Source organism: Scylla paramamosain, chromosome 24 (assembly GCF_035594125.1).
Source record: "Scylla paramamosain isolate STU-SP2022 chromosome 24, ASM3559412v1, whole genome shotgun sequence".
NCBI lineage: Eukaryota > Metazoa > Arthropoda > Malacostraca > Decapoda > Portunidae > Scylla > Scylla paramamosain.
The window spans coordinates 21,378,046-21,398,107 of NC_087174.1; positions in this window are offsets into that span (position 1 = coordinate 21,378,046).

Below are 20,062 nucleotides of genomic sequence, written 5' to 3' on the forward strand. Positions count from 1 at the left end.
TAAGTCTTTTCTTTTTTTGTATGTAGTTGCATTTGCATCCGGAAAAGTCAAGTAGGATCCTAGACTGACAGTTGTTATAGTCTAGAGTATTACACCCCAAGAAGTGAATTAACCTTTCTCTGGGATCTAATACTTGTTTCGCTTCTGGGAGCTGTATTTCGACCGAGCTTCCTCTTCTCCTAATCCAGTTTCTTTGCCGAGTGCCAGTCTTCACAGTACTTAAATAAACAGCAAAGATTCTAGAGTATCAGGACCCAAGAACTAAATTGTGTTTCTTTTCGATCTTCTACATGTATATTTCTAGAAACTGCATTTCGACCGAGATTTCTTATTTTTCCAGCTCAATATTTTCCCCTCGGCCAGTCTCCTCGGTAGATGCAAAAATAATAAAGATTCAAACTCCTCTCAGCATATATGTAATTACTGTTTCAATGACGAAATACTAAGCCAGCATCACTTGATTACCTCGTTATGTTTTGAAGAGTCTAATGAAGAGAGCCCTGTGATTATTGTGCGGCAGTTTCAGCAGATATTAACGAGCTCATGTTATTATCACAAAACGCATCAGATAATTTAGTCATTAATCTAATTTTGTGCCCCAGGTGGAAATGACTTTTAGTTTATTGTGTTATTTTAATATTTTTGTGTCTCTGTTGGATGTTTGATGTGATTTGTGGCGTTTGTGTTGATGTTGGGTGTGTTTTCAGTTTTATCATTGTTTTTTTTTTTATGTATTTATGATGTGATTATGTTTTCGTGTAAGTTTTGTGAGCGTGGCAAAATGGCGTTTTTTCTTTTTCTTTTTTTTTCGTTTTTGTGTCATTGGCTGGCCTCCTTCCAACATAAAAAGAATGAGACGTAACTTTTTATATCACTCATCAATACATTTTTCTCTTTCTCTTACTACGTGCCTGTTTCTGCTTATTTTCGTTCCCCATATCTTGTAATTTTCCCATGCATGTTCCTTTTATCTTACTCCAGTTGTTCATAGAGGCGGTGGTACAGAACAACCTTATACTTTCACCTAACCATCAGTCTTAAACATCATTCTTCAGTTCCTCTTTTTATCTTCTCGCACCTGCGTTTTGCGGTTCATTATGCGTCACCACTCGCTGTTAATTGCCGATATGTGCACTTTGCTTCACCTGTGTACCTGCCTACTACTAATTATCTACCTGTCCATATTTAGCATTTTTGTTTAAGTTTGCTATCGTATCACAGTGTCACTCCTCACATCACTGTTGAACTCATAAGAATATAAGAAAAACTGCAGGAACTCGGTAGATCCACACGTGCTAGTTCTTGCATAGAATAGACATACCAGAAGTCATCATCCCAATACACATATTTATATAGTATTTTAAAGGTGTCTATTGACTTAATAACACCATCCTTGTTACTAAGTTTATTCCAGTCTTTCACTCGTATCACTAAAATTCGTGTGTGCTCTTACCTTAACACTTTACAATTGGCGTTTCTCATTTTCTACTGCTGCCTGCGTATACCCGTCTTTCACCCCGATGCATAGATCTCTCAAGCCTCATAAACTTTCATATACACTTAGTTCTTTATTTATCCAGCACTTTCTCTTCTTACTTTCATCTTTTTTTTAGCATTTTACTCATGGCGCTTCTCATTTTCTACTGCTGCCTGCGTATACCCATCTTTCACCCGAATGCACATATTTCTCGTCTCATAAACCTTCATATACACTTAGTTCCTTATTTACCAGCACTTTCTCTTCCTACTTGCATCTTTTTTTTAACAGTTTACACGTGGCGCTTTTTTTCAGTTTCTACCTGTTCCCTCCAGTATCCACGTGTACCTGCCTGCCCTCGCTGTCCCTAATTGCACCTTATCCTTCCTGTACAGGTGTCGTCACGTCGCCCTATTTGTTTTATGGATACATATGGTGACAGGTATTGGAGTTTCACGCCATTAACTTTGCATACCTAAGCCATATATATAACGGCCTCCTATTTTTATAACCCTCTCTTTCGTCTATTTATAACTGACTTATTTGTCCCTGCCTCTCCTCTCCTCTCTCCCTTCCTCATATCATTCCACTTCGTCCCATTTCTCCTCCTGCTCCTCCTCCTCCTCCTGCTCCCCGTCCCTCCCTCCCTCCCTTCACCTGCTATACTATTTTGCATATTTACGGTCCATTTAATTCCCTTTTACCCCGTTTTACCTTCCAGTGACGACCATTTATTGCTTGCACTTCGCTCCACCTTCCCTCCGTTCCCTCCCTCTCTTCTCTCCCTTCCTCTCTCTTTTCTCAATTTCTCCGCCATCAGCAGTTCTGTAATTTTGCTTCCCTTCCTCTCACTATTTTTTTCACCATGTTATCTCCCTCGTGTGTGTGTGTGTGTGTGTGTGTGTGTGAGGCAATTGGTCAGGAGTGTGAGGTGCATTCGAAGTAATACGTTTAAAATATACGCAAGGTCTTGTTATAATGCTAAGAATGTTTTTAAATTGTGTTCCTTAAACAAAATCAATGCTACTGTGATACATTTCAAGTAACATAGTACAATAATGATGATAATTGCATAGTAACATAAGTAATATAATTCGTCTCTTATTTTTGCTTAATTGTCAAAGAAGTCTGGATTTTTTCTTTTCTTAGTTTATTTACTTTTATGCTTATTCGAGTTTATTCATATTCCTTCCATCCTTTATCATCTCTTTTTTTTCTTCCTTTCCTGCTTTCTTTTTTCCATCTTTCTTCTTTTTGTTCCTCCGTTTTTTCCTTTCTTCCTTTTTTTCCCGTTTCTCTCTCTCTCTCTCTCTCTCTCTCTCTCTCTCTCTCTCTCTCTCTCTCTCTCTCTCTCTCTCTCTCTCTCTCTCTCTCTCTCTCTCTCTCTCTCTCTCTCTATCTCTCTCTCTCTATTTTTTTTTTTTTTTTTAAGGTGAAATTTCACTTCTGCAGCGGCCCTCGAAAAGACTCTGCGATGATCACTTCTCACGTTTCACTAACATACACACAATTTTCAGAGCAAATATTTGTCGTCAATTTCTTTTCATAATATATACTAGGCATTACCATTCAAGTTTCAGCAGTGGTAAACAAAAAGCTCATTGATCTTAATGTATAATATTTAGATAAGGCTCAGAAAACTCCTTGAAAGATCCCTGATAATTTACAATTACGCGTCACTAGAGTTCAGTCCTTATTTTTTATCTGTATAATATTTAGATCATGTCCTGAAAGCTCCGCACAGGCCTCCCAAAGAGTTCACTGATATGTGCCGATAACGTTCATTATGTTCTTCTCCTCGTATGTTCGCGTTTAGATGAGTCGTCCCCCTCACCAGTGGCGTCGCGCGGCCTTCTTTAGTCGCCCTTTGATCCGCGCCAGGCTCACATTCTCCTATTCTTTCACACGAAGAAAACGAAATATTCATAGCCACACTTAGTTATATCTGCTTTCTCCCTTTACGTTCACGTTCTGGTTACCTTTCTTCACTCAAAGGCAAGAACAATGATAGGAAATCTTATTTTTATTGTAGAATCACATCCGTCTCTCTCTGGCAGTGAAATTATATATATATTTTTGTTTCTGTTAGGTAACTTTGTGCTTTCTTGTAGACGTATATTATTACGATCAATATTAAAGTTTTTACCTTAGTTAACTTAACTGTCTTTGATGACCTTCTTACTTATTATTCACGTAAAAGAATGTTAATTTAAATACCAAGCATAATGATTCATGTACTGACGGAAACATTGTTACTTGAAATTTTATTAATCTCTTAGAGTGAAACAAGACTAACTTTGTAACAGAAACGAAAGAAAAAAAGACATACACTCTTTTTTTCTTCGTCTTAATAAAAACAAACAAATTAATCACTGTTTCAGATATGGATAGTAACTCATCCTTGTGATTATCAAATGTGTGTGTGTGTGTGTGTGTGTGTGTGTGTTATTAGGGTGACACAGTGACGGTACAGGGTGGCGGTGACCTCCAGGCGTGGCGGAAGTGTGTCAGTGAGGCAGGGCGGACACTATCGATTGTCCCGTGACCCACCGAGGCCCGCGCCCCGCCAAGCCTCTCGCGTCCGAGAGGAGGGGACGACGGCTGGGCGGGGCGCGTACACACACACACACACACACACACACACACACACACATTACTTACGTATATTAACCACGTTCATGACTTGGAAATATTCTCTCTCTCTCTCTCTCTCTCTCTCTCTCTCTCTCTCTCTCTCTCTCTCTCTCTCTCTCTCTCTCTCTCTCTCTCTCTCTCGTGGTGGTGGTAATGATAATGATAAAGATGATGATGATTAAGATGATGATGATAATAATAATAATAATAATAATAATAATAATAATAATAATAATAATAATAATAATAATAATAATAATAAACATTATTATTATTATTATTATTATTATTATGAGAAAAGAAAGAAAAAAAGAAAAAAGAAAAAAGTAAAGACCACGAAAATAATGATAATGATTATAATAACAATAATAATAATAATAATAATAATAATAATAATAATAATAATAATAATGTGAAAGAAGAAGAAGAAGAAGAAGAAGAAGAAGAAGAAGAAGAAGAAGAAGGAGAAGAAGAAGAAGAATGAAAGAAAAAGGAAAAAGCTTATGACGATGATAATGATGTTGATAATGATGTTGATGATAATAATAATAATAGTAATAATGATAATAATAATAATAATAATATTAATGATAATAATAACAATAACAACAACAAAATAATACTTGTACTAATAGCAGGTAACAACAACAATACTAACGAAAAACAAAATCTCCTCCAATTTATAAAAAAAAAAAAAAATAGAAATATTCCTTCAGTTTTCCTTTGTTTCGCTCGTTGCTTTGAGGCGGCGGCCAATGTTTTATCGCCCTCCGCCCGCCTCCGTGTGCCTACCTGCCGCTTTGCTCCAGAAACACTTGGCTGGGGACGGTTATTGTATTGCCTTGGTGAGTCTTGCTGCCTGTGTACTGAGAGAGAGAGAGAGAGAGAGAGAGAGAGAGAGAGAGAGAGAGAGAGAGAGAGAGAGAGAGAGAGCTACCCACACACACTTTCTTTAATTTCTCAGACAAGCGTTATCAGGTAATGGAAAGAAAACTACAGTTCTACTCGCTTTTTGAAGATGTTATTGTTGTTATTATTATTATTATTTTTATTATTATTATTATTATTATTATTATTATTATTATTATTATTATTTGTCATTATTGGTATGTTTTAGTGCAATAAGGTAGGTGTCATATGTTATTTAGGGTTCCTTTCGTCTTCCTCCCTTTTTTTTTAACTTCTTGCTTTCCTTATCGCATTTTTATTTTCCCTTTCTTTATCCTTCTTTTTTTCTGTTTTTCCTCCAGCTTCGTTTCGTCTCCCTCCTTTTTTTTTATATTCTTGCTTTCCTTATCGTATTTTTATTTTCCCTTTTTTATCTTTTTTTTCCTGTTTTTCCTCCAATCTTTCTTCCTCCTTCTATTTTACACTTCACCGTCCTCCTCCTCCTCCTCCTCGTCTTCTTCCTACTTTTCCTACTCCTCGTCCACCAGAATCTGCAAAGAGGCATTTCATATTTCACCTCTGTCCACCCTAACCTCCCCTCCTTTCTTCAGCCTGCACTACGCGTACCTCATTTTCCTCCACCTAATCCATGCCCTCCATACCTTTATGAGGCAATGAAAAGAGACGAGGTTACCGGGTCTTACTGTGTGGGCAGGTAGTGGGCAGCTTAGCCATCCCTCCTATGCACTCTCATCCTTCTCCACCTCTTGGTAAACACTGAGCCATTACTATAAGCATGTCGCCCCTAATAAAAGAGTGTTGTGTTCATTCTTCCCCCGTCCATGCACATCTGGGGGCGCTGAAAACAGGGACGTGGGCGCCAAGTATAGGGAGTTGTGTGCTCGAGGGAACTCTGGGTTTTAAGAAGGTGCCTGATGAAGGGATGAAGGGTAATGGAAGTGAGGACAAGGGGGAAGAACTTCTGTGTGTAGGTGTGTGTCTGTTTGTGTGGGTGCGTATGTGTGTGGGTGGCGTACCAAGGGTGTTATTAAGTGTGGGAACCCTTCGTCATTTATTAGTTTCCCCTTCAGAGAATAAATTGTGTATATTATTTCATACTGGGCCAATTACGAGTGCAATTTGTGCCTGGTGATTATTTGTGATAGATTATAGATTGTAACGAGCTGCAGGTGGTGTGCTTGATGGAGTCTCTCTCTCTCTCTCTCTCTCTCTCTCTCTCTCTCTCTCTCTCTCTCTCTCTCTCTCTCTCTCTCTCTCTCTCTCTCTTACACCCATTACAATCCTCATATATACATACTTTCATTAAATTACGAGCATAACAACCTAAATGCAGCTTTCTTTTCATGCAAAGACTGACCAATCACGTCCATTCAGAGAGAGAGAGAGAGAGAGAGAGAGAGAGAGAGAGAGAGAGAGAGAGAGAGAGAGAGAGAGAGAGAGAGAGATAAGAATAGGAAAAGTTTTATATCTTTAGAAGCAGGGAATAGAAAAAAATGACAATCTTTGAGTAATCATAACATTTTCTTTTAGTATAGATCAAGTGTCCTCCCCCTCCTCCTCCCCCCTCCTCCTCCTCCTCCTCCTCCTCCTCCTCCTCCTCCTCCTCCTCCTCGTCAGTCAAGCATAGGGGAGCAATGATGGCGGTGATCATACAAACAAGTGAAGGAGAGAGAGAGAGTCGAAAGAGGAAAGTGAGATGAATAAGTGTGAGTGATTGGAAAAGACGAAAGAAGTGGAGCATATGAAAAGAAAAACATGACTCTCTCTCTCTCTCTCTCTCTCTCTCTCTCTCTCTCTCTCTCTCTCTCTCTCTCTCTCTCTCTCTCTCTCTCTCTCTCTCTGACGTTGGTGATGATGGCAGAGGTGAAGGGGACGAGTGGTGACGTGCGTGACTAGCGGTGGTGCCTCGTGGTGAAATGGTAGTGTAGGGTGGTGATGAGAGAGGTGATGGCCAGAGTGGTGAGGAGGCGGGGGGGCGAGGGAAGGACATGGGGAGATGATAATGGTGGTGATAGGAGGGTAATGGGAAGGAAGGTGATGGGGGTGTGGGGGATGGGAGTAGTGGTGTTGGTTTTCTTGTTTTGTGTTGTTTGTTTTGTTCCTTGTTCTTTTCTTTGTTTTTCTGCTTCTTTTTTTATATTTTTTTTTCTTTCTTTCTCTTCCTTTTTTCTTTCTTTATTTCTTCTTCTTCGTCTTCTTCTTTTTCTTCTTCTTCTTCTCCTTCTTTTTCTTTTTCTTTTTCGTTTTTCGTTTTCTTTTTCTTCTTATTTCTTACTTCTTCTTACTTCTTACTTCTTCTAAACCCTTTGTCCTATTAACGCTACATCCCTTTGTCATCCTCCTCCTCCTCTTCCTTCTCCTGCTCTTCCTCCTCCTCCTCCTCCTCCTCGTTATCATCTCCTCATCATAATAGATAACTAAAAAAAAAAAAAGAATATCCTTATCACTGCAACATTAAATCTCTCATAATAATAATAATGATAATAATAATAATAATAATAATAATAATAATAATAATAATAATATGGTATGAGATATATAAGGACTATTTTTCTTTTCAATATTTGTTCGTTATCAGGAATCAAGAAATATGTTCATCTATCAGCTTCGTTTTCATCATTCTTTCTGCTTCATTTGTAAGTTGGACGAGCAGGAAGAGTGCGCCCCGCGTGATGTATGGAGGCCTTGCGCTTGAGAAGACTCGTATTTCTCTCTTTGCAACAGTTTCAGGGGTGCTCTGGCCTTCTCTTCCCCTCCTCCAGCCTTTCATTCCTTCCTGGGCCCCTCTGCCTCCTACTTATCCTTGTCCTCTCTCTCTCTCTCTCTCTCTCTCTCTCTCTCTCTCTCTCTCTCTCTCTCTCTCTCTCTCTCTCTCTCTCTCTCTCTCTCTCTCTCTCTCTCTCTCTCTCTCTCTCTCTCTCTCTCTCTCTCTCTCTCTCTCTCTCTCTCTCTCTCTCTCTCTCTCTCTCTCTCTCTCTCTCCACCCACACAGACATCAGACACCCCAACTTTCCATCTCCCTCTCTCCTCTCCCTCTCTCCTCTCCCTCTCTTCTCATTACTCCTCGGCCCTTCCCTCAACATGGACCTTCACACTGTCCTCCCACGCCCTTTGCTGGTATCTCCGCGCCTCCCCTTCACCTCCCCGTCTGTTAGTCTTCCCTCCTCTTCAGTGACCTCTAACCCACGCAGGTGTGTTTCCTTCCCCTGTGCTCTGAATAAATGTGCTTAAAAGGTGATTTTTTATGATATAGCTCGATGATTGGTCTTGTTGTTTTGTTTATTTGTTTTATTTATGCTTTTGCTTTAGTAATGTGTTCTAAAGTTATATGAATGATGTTTGAGTTGTGTTGACTGCTTCGTTATTGTTAGGAAAAAGACCTAACATCCAGTATTTATGCATATTTTGGTCTTAAATCTTATGTTGCGACTGCTCGAATTTCCGCTCGGTTGATGTGAGTCTGTCAGTTACTCCATCCATTTGTCTTTGCGGTGTTGATTCACGTGGTGTGGAGAGGAAGGAAGCGGCAAGAAAATTTTATTAATGTTTAGTTAGATATTGTAGCTTCAAGTAACTCGTCTGTTGCTTTTCACGTCAGAAGCACAGCATCCATGAGGACAGTATCTGTGAAATAACTCTCGTAAAATCATATCTTTTTATTGTGAATCATGAACAGTAAATGGAAAAGGTGCATGTGTAGCTTTTCAGTGTGAAGCCATTACACAAGGACAGTTTGTACGTAACATATTGATCTCTCCCTGTTAATTAGAGTCATATTCTGAAACACTTCTACGCCCCACCTCCATTACTTTCAAAGCGCTTTAGTTGAAGTGACACGTATTTTTAAGGGTATTTCTATGGTTTTAGTTACAGATTAACAAGATTTCTACATTACTAAAAGATTAAATACTCTTGATAACCCGGCTAATCGTCTCTGTGGCTTTTCAAAATTCGTGGTGAGGGAGCAAGGCATTTCTGAATACGGTCCTATGCGTACTAAATCTTATTGTGCCGTAAAGATATATTTGTTGCTTATTCAGTCCTCCAAAACAGACCATTCATAAAGATTTTTTTTTCTTTATGCTCAATAAGTGATACCATTTTTTTCTGTGATATTAATGAACAGTGGTTTCTATTCTCAACAAAAAAAAAAAAGAGTTTATTCTACATTTTATTGTGAAATGATCAACCAAAACCTAGCACTTGGAAAAAAAAGTCACTGAATAAGTAACACCATATTTTTCTGTTTTCATGAGCAGTAACTTTTATACTCAACAAAATGCACTAGTTTATTTAGCATTTTATAGTGAACCAATCAACCAAAGCCTAACACTGAGAACATTACTAGACACTCGTTCCTTTTATTCACGAGTATCAAGTCTTCCACCACAAAATATGACGCACCTTTCCTGCAGGGCAAGTGACGTAACTGACGCCTCTCCTCAATACTTCTCGGAAAAAAAGAACAAGAGAGTTACGTGGAACCTTGTCTCCCTCACTCATCTCACACTCAGGCATTGAACGCACTTCTTGAAACACTGGAACGGAGGTGAACTCAGAAATCAAGTTGTTTATTGATGAAGGGGGGAAGGAGGAGGAGGGTGGGGGAGGAGGAAGAGAAGGTGAGGAAGAAGAGGAGGAAAAGGAGAAGAAAAAGAAGAAGCTTGCTAGAAGTGGGTAGGAAAACGTAGAATCACTGAACACGAACAAAAGATGGAGGAAGACGAGACCAGAAATGAGAAGGAAAGGAAGAATAGGAGGAAAGAAAGCAAGAAAATAAAATGTAAATAAGAAATGAAAAGAAAAATGACACGAAGAAGAAGTGGAGGAAACAATATGACGACGTGGAAGAAGGAAGGAATGAAAAAAAAAAAGAGAGAAGAAAGAGGAAGAAGAAGAATGAATTAACTGACTGACTGACTGAATGAATGATTAATTTGACGCCGCAATGACAACCACTTTATGTACCGCTGGAGGAGGAGAACGAGGCGAAGATGAAGAAAGAAATAAAGAGAAAGACGAAAGAAAGGCAAGGAGAGAAGAGGGACCAGAGGGGAGAGAAAGAAAGACTGATCTCGCAGCTGGAATCGAACCCTGCACACAAAGGATTCTGGACACCGCTGAGACTCCTTTTGTCGCCCCCTGATATCTGTTTTCATGGCCAACTCTCCTGCACGCGGGATCTCCTTAAGACTTTACTTTATTCCACTCTCCCCCTCAGCTTACCGCGAACTCCTCATTCATAAGTCCAGGTTGCAATGATTTCGTCCTCATTGTAATTGTCGTTTTGTTTTTTGGTCTCCGTTATAAGAGAAGGTTGTGGTGTTGTAGGGAAATGTTGAACAGTGATAAAGATAATTTAGAACTACCCATTCATAGGTCCAAGTTTGAATTATTGGCGTTATTGTTTTATTATTTTTCTCCCAGTTACAAGTAAAAAGCTATGATTTTATAAAGAAATACTGAACAGTGAAAAAAAAAAAAAAAGGTATTCTGAATTTGATGTTAATGATGATAGTCCAAGTTACAACTGTTTCCTCGTCATTGTAATCGTGCTTTTTTTCCAGTTACTAGTGAAAGTTATGAAGTTACCGACAAATAGTGAATAGTAAAGATATTCTGAAACACAATGATAATGATGTCTGTGTTGGAATAATAATTTTTCGCTCATTGTAATTACGTTTCCCGCTAATTCCAAATGTTAAATGAGTTGTTATAGGGAAAAATATTGAATTAAGAGGTATTCTGATACGAGAGAGAGAGAGAGAGAGAGAGAGAGAGAGAGAGAGAGAGAGAGGGGGGGGGGATCATCACGTGGAAAATGGAAGGATTTCTCTGTTAATGATATTCGTCCCGTAAGAGTCATGCGCACTTAAAAGATAACACTTTGATAATAGGACTCTTCGTCAGACTCGTGGTGGCAAGACAAATGAACATTGCAATGCCGGCAGCTTTTTAAAAGTAATAAAGAGTGGAGTACATAATTATATAACCAGTTAGCAAGCTCTCTCTCTCTCTCTCTCTCTCTCTCTCTCTCTCTCTCTCTCTCTCTCTCTCTCTCTCTCTCTCTCTCTCTCTCTCTCTCTCTCTCTCTCTCTCTCCAGAATGTATTTATTTTATTACTTTTAATTATAATTTTTTTCTCTATAACAACTTTCCTTTCATTTAGAATCAGAGGAAGATATGATTACAATGAAGAAAAATATACAATTCCAACATGAACACAATCGTCATCATCATCATTATCATCATCATCATCATCATTATCAGATTGTAGAATACCTCTTTCACTATTCATCGTTTTCTGGTCAATATTTCCCTCAGCGCTGCATAGACTAGTCGAATGAGTGGACTGTGGTGGCGAGAAACAAATTATAAAGCTGACATGATGACATCGTTAAAGGTTTCGACAGTAAATCTTCCTCACACTGAAGACGTTAGAGAAACAAGAATCTCCTCCTTCAATCTGTGTTTTCTCGCTATCACATCCCTTTCATTCCATCCAGTGTCAGTTCCTCGCTCACAAGGCCACGCGGGGAAGGCTCTCACTTACCAGTGCACATCTCAGAGGTCAGGAAAGCGATGACTGTGACCGGGGCGTGACTCGTGTTAGCTCTCCCTCCTGTTCTCTCTCTTCGTATGGTCTCTGGGTTTTTTTTTTTTTCTCACTGTTTGCTTGGGAAGAGTGTAAATTTATGGTTAGGTTATAAGTTATTTTTCTGTTTTTTTTTTTTTTTTTGTTTAAGAGAGAATAGAAGGATTTTTGTCAAGTTTTCGTTGGTTTTATTATTAATTTCGTTAGGTCTTTGTTTCATTGTTTTTTTTTTTTTTTTAAGAAAGATGATTAGGTAGACGAAATATTCAAGTGTGCATGTGTATCTGTAGTTTGCCTTTCCTCCTCCTCCTCCTCCTCCTCCTCCTCCTCCTCCTCCTCCTCCTCCTCCCTCTCCTTTTCTTCCTTCCTCTGTTCTCCTCCATTTCCTCTGATTCCGTGCAGCCTCCTCCTTTCCTCCTCCCTCCTCAGGCCTCTTCCTCTTCTCACTTCTCTCAATGCTCGTACAATTTATCTTCATAATCTGCACCCACCACTGCCTCCTTCTCTCCCTTCTGCTCTCCTCTGCTTCTTGTTCTTCCTTTGTTGTTTTTCCTGTTTCCTTTTCTTATCTACCCACTGTTTGGCTCTTTTCGTCCTTCTCTCTCTCTCTCTTCTCATTTCTCCTTCCGGTCTTCGTCTTCTTCTCCTTCTTTCCCTTTTCCTTTCTCCTTATTCTCGTCTTCCCGTTCTCCTTCTCTTTCCTTCCTCCTGTTTGGCACCTCTCTCTCTCTCTCTCTCTCTCTCTCTCTCTCTCTCTCTCTCTCTCTCTCTCTCTCTCTCTCTCTCTCTCTCTCTCTCTCTCTCGTCATCCTCGTCTTAGTCTTTTTGCCCTCCTTTCTCGTCTCCTTTTTCCTCCTCCTCGTATTCGTCTTAATTTTTTTTCTCTTCTCCTTTCTTCTGGGCCTTGCATTCCTCCTACTCTCTTTTACTTTCCTCCTCTTCATCTTCGTTGTCTTGTCCTCCTCTCTCTCCTCCTTTCTGCTCCTTCTCCTCGGCCTTGCATTCCTCCTACTCTCATTTTTCTTCTACTTCAAGCCCCGCGCATCTGCCTGTCTCATGGTTATCGTCTCCCTCTCCTCCACTGTTCATTCTCCTCACCTTCTTCTCGTCCCATTTCTCTCTCTCAGCTTCCCGGCTCTTCTGTTTATTTTCACAATTTATCTTCCTCCCGTTCCTCGCACTCTCGCGCTCTCTTCGTTCTCCTGCTCCTTCCCCTTCACAAATACGCCTTCTCTCCACCTTCTTGAACCTCCTGCCAACTCTCTCTCTCTCTCTCTCTCTCTCTCTCTCTCTCTCTCTCTCTCTCTCTCTCTCTCTCTCTCTCTCTCTCTCTCTCTCTCTCTCTCTCTCTCTCTCTCTCTCTCTCTCTCTCTCTCTCTCTCTCTCTCTCTCTCTCTCTCTCTCTCTCTCTCTCTCTCTCTCTCTCTCTCTCTCTCTCTCTCTCTCTCTCTCTCTCTCTCTCTCTCTCTCTCTCTCTCTCTCTCTCTCTCTCTCTCTCTCTCTCTCTCTCTCTCTCTCTCTCTCTCTCTCTCTCTCTCTCTCTCTCTCTCTCTCTCTCTCTCTCTCTCTCTCTCTCTCTCTCTCTCTCTCTCTCTCTCTCTCTCTCTCTCTCTCTCTCTCTCTCTCTCTCTCTCTCTCTCTCTCTCTCTCTCTCTCTCTCTCTCTCTCTCTCTCTCTCTCTCTCTCTCTCTCTCTCTCTCTCTCTCTCTCTCTCTCTCTCTCTCTCTGACGGCCGCGTGTTTCAGTTACATTCTTCAGAAAAGTTTGCGAGCGCTCAGCTTGCATTGCAGTTGAACCTCACCTCCTGGTTGGACTGTCATTAGGCAGCTGTGTTTTCTTCCCGGCTTCCTTGTTGATGTTTCTCATTAATTGCAATTTTGTAGAAAGGTGTGGTACTACAGTGCAATACGAAAACTTGTAGGTTTGCTGTAAGCGTAGGAAAGTGCCCTTGGCAGATTATTCAGGTCGTGACAGGATGGAGGAGAATGTTTACACAGCAGGAGTATGTTGGGGGTTATTTGGAGGTGCTGGGGGGAGGGGGAACACCTTGGGAACCCTTGAGTAGGTGGGCGGAGGGACTGGGTGTCACTGGAAGCGTGGACTCCCTACCTGAGATTTTTATTGTCAAAAACAAGTATGGATTAATTGATTAAGACGCTGTGTGTGTGTGTGTGTGTGTGTGTGTGTGTGTGTGTGTGTGTGTGTGTGTGTGTGTGTGTGTGTGCAGGAGCGCTAGTGAGGAGCACTCCTTACCACTGACTTGTGCTGTAATGTGGTCACTAATGTACGTGTTTCCTTCTTTGCAGAGACAGCGAGCGGGAGCTGGGCGAGTACCGCGATGCTGACCTGGGGTCAGGCTCCCTCTCCGGCAGTGGCTTCGGGACAGCCGGAGGCGGTGCTGGGGGTGTGGCAGGGGGCGGGCCTGGGGGCGGGGCAGGGGGCGGCAGCAGCAGCAGCAGCACTGGCAGTGCAGTTGGAAAGTCTCGAGGAGTGACGGGTAGCGGGGCGGGGTCAACAACATCGGGGGGAGGAGCTATGGGCCCCGTGGCCAACGGAGGCGGTGCCTCGGAAACGGGCGGGACGGCGAGGGACGGCTCCAGCACCAACGGAGGCGGGAGCGTGGGGCGCCGCACCCAGCGCTTGCCTAGTCTTCGGCTGGCCAACGGGCGCGTGGCTGTGACGGGCCCACTGACCGGCTCGGAGGAGGAGGTGCGGTCCCCTCGCTCCGCCACACTCAAGGACGATATCAAGATCTCAGTCGAGACCACCACATGCACCGACTCGCTGGTCACCGCCGTCGAGGATGAAACAGCATTTGTGAATGACTGCATCTTGCCAGAGATGAATTATCGAGATGTGAGCAAAGTGCACTTCGGAGGCGACGATGTATCGCTTTACGGCACTCCTAAGGAGGAGCTGGGACCCGGGCAGCTATGTGTCGGGGCGGCGGGAGCGACGCCCGGGGTAGAGCCAAAGCCATCCTTCCTCAAAAACCAGCTGCAGGCTCTCTTCCAGCCCACCGACAACAGATTAGCCATGAAGCTCTTCGGCTCCAAGAAAGCGCTCATGAAGGAGCGCATCAGGCAAAAAGCTGCTGGCCACTGGATCATCCATCCCTGCTCCAACTTCAGGTGAGTGTTGTGCCTCGTGTTGTCTATCAGCAGGTGTGTGTGTATGTGTGCCGGGACCAGGACGCTGCTGGGCCTCGCCTCCCCTTGTGCTGGCTGGCGAGAGACGAAAATGTGTGTGTGTGTGTGTGTGTGTGTGTTTGTGTGTTGACAGCAGAAACAACAAGTCCTCCACGCAGCTAAGAAAGAAGAAAGGTGTTACTGAAATGTGTGTGTGCAGAGCTTCCCTTGAGGACGACAGTCTGTGTGCTCGCTGCTTAGCGATATGTTCTCTTGTGTAAAATTTTCACGTTGCGTCGTTTTTCAGTAACTTTCGTTGTTCAAACACTTTAAGGCGCCATGTGCAGATGTCTCGGTGTGTGTGGCGGAGGGGGATGTAATGTGTGTTTCAAGAGCACTTAACGTTTTATTTCATTTGCCATCCCTTCTTTCATTTCTTTGTTGCTCTCCTTCTTTCTCCCCCACGCTCCTTGGCAATGCTTCCCACTTCGCCCCTTTTTCCTCCCAGCTATCGCGGGCCACACATGCCTTTTTTTTACCTCCGTGTGGACAGATGTGCCAAGTAAGAGGAGGCAGGGAAGAGAGCGAGGGATGACAATGAATAAGTTATGCATTTTCCACCTCATGTTCTTTCCACCATCTACTTGCGCTTATCTTTATTCATTTCCTTATCTTTTATATTCTCTTTTCACGTTCTTTTCATTTTTATCGTCTCCCGGCATTCATATTTAATTTACTTCATGTTTGTTCCCTTTGTAACTGTCAAGGTATATTTGTTCTTATTTATTTGTTATTCATTATCAGTACTTATTTCTGATGTCATTATTCACACCTAAGTTTTCTCTCTCTTCATTTATAACATTAACATATCTTCCCTTGTGGCTTTTCTTTCTTATTAATAGTAGTTACTTTGATCATCATCACTATCAGTCTCATCATCCTTATTCGTCTTTATCGTCATCATCATCACCTTTATGTTCGTTTATTAGCATTCTTGTCGTCATTTGTCATCTTCATCATCATCATCATTACTTTTTATTTTCGTTATTATCATCCTCCTTGTTGTCGCTGTCATTTTCGTCATCATCATCGTCATTATCATCATCATTTTTTTTCAGGAAGCTTCACGTTTTTTTTTTAATATTTGCATTCTCGTGTCTTGTCGCTTCCTTCGTTATCATCATTATCTTTCTGTGGACATTTCATCATCCATTTTCTGTTGTCTGTTTAACTCTCTCTCTCTCTCTCTCTCTCTCTCTCTCTCTCTCTCTCTCCTCTCTCTCTCTCTCCTCTCTCTCTCTCTCTCTCTCTCTCTCTCTCTCTCTCTCCTCTCTCTCTCTCTCTCTCTCTCTCTCTCTCTCTCTCTCTCTCCTCTCTCTCCTCTCTCTCTCTCTCTCTCTCTCTCTCTCTCTCTCTGATATAACCACAGTGACGAGTAAAGTAAAGTTATGTAAACCACTCCACGTAAATCAAGAATGAATGAAGCGGTCCGTTAGTCTCCAAGTGAACACCTGTTTTATCTTACCTGGTCTTCACTGAGTCCTCGTGCTGCTGAGTGGACAGGTAAAGTGGACACAGTACATAGTAGAGTATAGGAGAAGGATGAATATGAAGTGTGTGTGTGTGTGTGTGTGTGTGTGTGTGTGTGTGTGTGTGTGTGTGTGTGTGTGTGTGTGTGTGTGTGTGTGTGTGTGTGTGTGTGTGTGTGTATGTCATAGGGAACCCCCAGTCAGGTAGGAGATTGATCTGGTCTCGTCCTGAGTAACCACCGTGTGTCTGGTGTAAGATGAGGCTCAGGTAGTGGCCGCCACGTTGCCCCAGACGCTGCTGGAGACACAGAGGCATGACAAACATACCGTGTCTCTTGAGGGCTTGTCGCTGCCGCCTTGACGGAACATATATTTCAAGATAATCAATAAATGCAGTTGGCAACATGCTTTTGTGTAGTTGTGTATGTATATTTTGTGTTTGCTTGAAGGTCACGGAGGTAATCTATCAAATGCATGGGAAAGGTAGTCTTGGTTTAGCATATTCTGAAGGGGAGACTAAGTAATTGCAACTTCCCGGAGTAAAGAATGAAAAATGGAGTGGAGATTGTACCTTAAAAATGTAATTATTTTTGTGTATGGTGAGAGAGAGAGAGAGAGAGAGAGAGAGAGAGAGAGAGAGAGTGAGAGAGAGAGAGAGAATGAGAATAAAAAGGAGTAGGGGAGGGCAAGGGGCGTCCACCACTGTTAGTAAACACGCCCCGAGCCTCTGCCACCGTCGCTCGTCCACCCTCTGTGTGGACTGGCGTTTATCAGCTGATCAACCACGCACTTCCTGAGACGTGGTGTGGCCAGCCCTTACCCCCATACACACACACACACACACACACACACCCCCATACACACACACACACACACACACGGACACGTCATACATCCGTCACTAATAAAAAGGCCTGGTTGTTTATTCCTCAGCGTGCGCCAGACACACCTCACCTCACCTGAGCGCCTTCTTAAAGCAGTCTCCCTTTACTCACTCTCTCTCTCTCTCTCTCTCTCTCTCTCTCCTCTCTCTCTCTCTCTCTCTCTCTCTCTCTCTCTCTCTCTCTCTCTCGTCTTTCGTCTCTCATCACCTCTCTACTCATCCCTTCTGCTTGTATATACTCTCCTTGGATGCTCACTCCTGCACGGCACTCGTCTGTCAAATGTCCAGGCAGGTCCTCAGAGGCAGAGGCAGAATGTTTCCTCTTGCCTCACTGGTAAAGTTGAGGGTTGGTTGGTGAGGGAGGTAATCGATAGGAGTAAGCTGTGTGTTAGGGAGTGAAATGGGAAGCAAGAGGATAGGAGAGAGAGAGAGAGAGAGAGAGAGAGAGAGAGAGAGAGAGAGAGAGAGAGAGAGAGAGAGAGAGAGAAAGAGAAAGAGTAAATAATTAGATAATCCATCGAGTCAATTTGTCGTCGGTTTTCTCTCTCTTCCTTTGTATGTACCTACTTTCCGCAGCCTCCATCCCTCCCTCCCTCCAACCCTTCATGGACAGCGGCGGCAGTAATGCAATGAACCTTCCTGCTGTCAAGCTGATATGTAATTAGGTAGAGGGAATGTGGGCAGGAGAGGCAGGCGACCCTCACTCACTTGTACCTTGCCTGGACTGTGTGTTCTCCCGGGTGTCCTCCCCACTCACCTTGCCTACTGTTGATGTAATTACCACCAGGTGTGTTGAGCTTTGTCAGGTGCAGAACAGCAGCATAATTATCCCAACTGTAGTTCAACAGGTACGAATTACTCCCTAATTAGTGATATACCTGAGTAGTACTAAACTTAACTGCATAGGTAACGTCATTAAGCCGCGCCCATATTTTCCTGATGAAGACTTTTCCCGAGTGGAGAGATTTGGGTCATTCTTTCGTCGCGGTTTCCTCCTGCGCGCTGAGCTCAGGCATTGTTAGCTGGGGAAGGTTTCTACCTCGTTTGGCGGCTGAGGAGACGCGTGGCATGCCTGTGTGGAGCCTGAGGGATGGCCACGTTATTTGTCTGGCCTTGAGGAAACCCGCATGGCCGCAGAGTCACGAGCCGCCTTCACGCATCGCCATCCCTCTCACTCTTCTATCAAGACCAAGGATAACGTGACGCTTTCCCTCACATCAGTCCACGCATCTTTTATCACCGTGAGAAAATACCCATAATTCTTTCCCCCGTCTGCATTGCATCTTCACGCCATCCTCCTGCATTCCCGCTCCCCTTCACTCCTGTCAGTTCAATGGATAACACCACTTTTCCTCACATCAGTTCACGCATCTCTTAGCAACGAACAAATATCCACGACTGGTTCTCACTTACACCTTGCTTCTTCACGTCCTCCTCCTGCATTGCTACTCCGTTGTTCTTCACTCCTAGTAAAATCACGAGTAACACGTGGCTCTTTCTCACGTCAGTTCACGCATCTCTTATCACAAGGACCGGTGATGTTCGATTTCTTTTCACTTCTTCCTTCCTTTTTCGGTTCTTCGTACATTCTGAGTATCTCTTCCATCAAGGCCACTTCCAGCACCAGGAGTTTTCCTCACTATCGTTCACCATCTCTCACAACGAGTTACAATAATTCTTTCCGTTTCCTTTTTATTTATTTTAAATTTTTTCACGTCACACTCTTGCATTCTCGTTCCCTCCTTCTCTCATATCAAGGCAATGAATGGTCTACGCTTGTTCTCACATCAGTTAAGGCATTTTTTTTATCACAACGACCCACGGTTCACCCTTCCCTTTCCTTCGCTCCTCCGCTCCTCCTTCACGCATTCCAAATCCCTCTCGTCTCTTCTCGCGTCAACACTGTGTCCAAAACCACAACTTTTCTTCATGACATTTGGCGCGTTTCTTTCCACAGCGACACACGGCCTACGATACCTTTCTTCACTTCTTCTTTACTTCTTCACTCCATCTCTTTGTGGTTCTATTCACTTCATTCCTATTTTCAAAACTACAGGCAACACAATGTTTTTCCCAAACTTTTTTTCCCTATTATCATTTAACAACGACTTACGACTTAGGATACTTCTTCTTCCCTTCTTCCTTCCTTATTCACTTCATATCCTTGCGTTCCTATTCTCTTCTTCTTCCCTTTAATCAAAACCAAAGGCAAGACAATGTTTTTTTTTTTTTTCTCATCATTTATTGCATTTCTTACCACGAAAACAATAAATACATTTTTCTCCTTTCCTTTGCTCCGCCCCTGCCTTACACATCCAAAGCTTCTCTTCCTTTGTGTCTCGTATCAAAATGTTGACCAACATCGCTCGTTGTTTTTTTGTTTTTTTTTCCAGTTTCAGAAAGGTTAGTCACGGTTCCTTCTTATTATCATTCACTGTTATTACTTGTATGTTAGTGGCTATGACTACGTGTTCAAATATATTTCTTAACACGACCCACGCTCCTTCCTTCCTTCTCTCTCAAAGTATGCAGCGTCTGTTCCATCCACCTTTATTTATGCCCATTCATACACTTGAATTAACGTATCTGAACGCCTAACCCGCACGTCCTTTAGCATACGAGTATCTACCCTCCACATCCTTCCATTGGTTTCCTCCCTCATTCCTCACACGCTGCTTGAGGGAATCTAACGACCAGTCTGTTTCCGTGTTCACCGGCAACAAACTCTCGCCCAGAAAAGATGAACGAGGTGGAAAAAGAAACACTTAGCGAGCCTCCAGAAACATTCCCGCGGGTGTGAGGCAGCCCAAGAACACCCAGCTTGCAGTCCTGCGCCGTGAGTAATGATCGAAGAAGTTGACGTGGAAAAAGTTACCGACGATGAGGAGAAATGTTGAGGCAAAACAC